Below are 1,837 nucleotides of genomic sequence, written 5' to 3' on the forward strand. Positions count from 1 at the left end.
TTTGTGAGTAATATTTATTTTTTTTAAAGAAAAAAAACTTATGAATATGTTATTTTAGTAAGCTAAATTAAGAAAACTAATAATTTTGTGTTAAAAACAAATCTAACAACTTGTTAGATTCAAATAAAAGTACAAATTTTAACAAAAAATCTCATTTTAAAGCATTTGTCTATGTATCGTACGATACGTATAATTTTACGATACGATACGATTCATATGATACACACACTGTATCGTACGATTCATGAGCACTTACGATACGCTGATACGATACAGAACTTTTTACACACGATTCGATACATATCGTACAATACGTATCGCGTATCGTACGATACTGACAACTATGGTTACAGTACTGTACAGGACAGTTATTCTCATTCCATCACTCATCTTTTACACGTGCAGGTACTGCACTTGGAGCTTGATTGAAAATTAAAACGATTTTACTAAAATAAATTGAAACTTCCTTTTTTTTTTTTTTTTTACAAAATTTATCTTCAAACAAATTTAGAGAGAAACTCTTCATATATCTTTATATTAAGTGTAAATTTTTTAAAATCTAATCATTAGATTGCATATTCTTATTATATCATTTATGCCTGCAAAATTTCAAGAAGATTAAAAATCAATTTCTATGTCATCAAACAAATGTTAAAATTTCAAATTTTTGTGATTTAAAATTGTGTATAAAAAATAATTGTATTGATCAACCAATAAATAACATTGTGGTGGGCCTTTCAGAGATTGTGGGTTAGGCTGCCTCTTGCCACACTACTGCCCAAAAGTTCTGGGTAGGAGAGTCAAGACCAGTCTAATTGCAACTCACCTCAAATCGGCTTGTGCGCAAACTAAAACCCCTTGTTGAATTTTTAGTCATATGCCCATGACAAATGAGACTATTACAAAAGAGTTATGGCAGGCAAATATGACAACAATAAAGGAAATATACTTGCTATTAGATAGAATAAGCAAAGGATTCTCGATCAAAATAAAGAAAAAGGATGGCACAACACCAAGAAATACATTATAAATGAAATGGCAAAGGCAAAAGATAAATAATAATGACACTTAATCAATAAAAGCAAAGAAGGAATGGTTAGTATGTCATGCTCAGTTGCATTACGGAACTAAAACTAAGGAGGGAACCACTACTTCAATGTGAATAACCTCACAGGAAGATTTTGTTGTAGAAATTACCCACTTTGAGAGAACGGGCCTAAATGACTAACGCCCCAAAAAATTCTTAATCCTTAACAGAGGGTAGGCTTTTAGAGGGAGAGAAGAGGTTAGCCTATTAGTACATGCCTACCATTCTATTCTCTCTCTATTTTTCTTCCTAACTTTCTCTTTCTTTTTTCTCCGTTTTGTTACTCTGCTTTTCCACTCTTTTCTTTCTAGTTCTTACTCGTGTGTTATAGTGGTGACTATTGTTGTTGTAATGTTTTAAATCTCTTGTTATGATTGTTGCTCTATTAATGATCCTACTGTGCACGACGGAGGCTCCTTATATATTGCTTGTCGTGAACTCAGTTTAAAACTTGAGGGACCAATTATGCTCGCTCCTTCAAACTTAAGGGACCAATTACGCACACATGATGAACTTCATGGACCAATATTGTAGTTTCGCCTAGAGTTTATATACATTTTCTTTAAAATGATAACTTCAAAATTTAAATTGTGAGAATTTGTTTTGTAATAAAGATAAGCTCCTTAATTTAATATATAAAAGGAGTTTGGATAAATATTTGGGGTCTACTGTTTTCAATTTATTTACAATTATGCCATTCAAAATATTTTATGTATTTTGAAAATACTCCTCTCATCCATTTTCAAAATT

The sequence above is a fragment of the Quercus suber genome, unplaced genomic scaffold, assembly GCF_002906115.3.
Source record: "Quercus suber isolate HL8 unplaced genomic scaffold, Cork oak 2.0 scaffold_69, whole genome shotgun sequence".
Taxonomy (NCBI): domain Eukaryota; kingdom Viridiplantae; phylum Streptophyta; class Magnoliopsida; order Fagales; family Fagaceae; genus Quercus; species Quercus suber.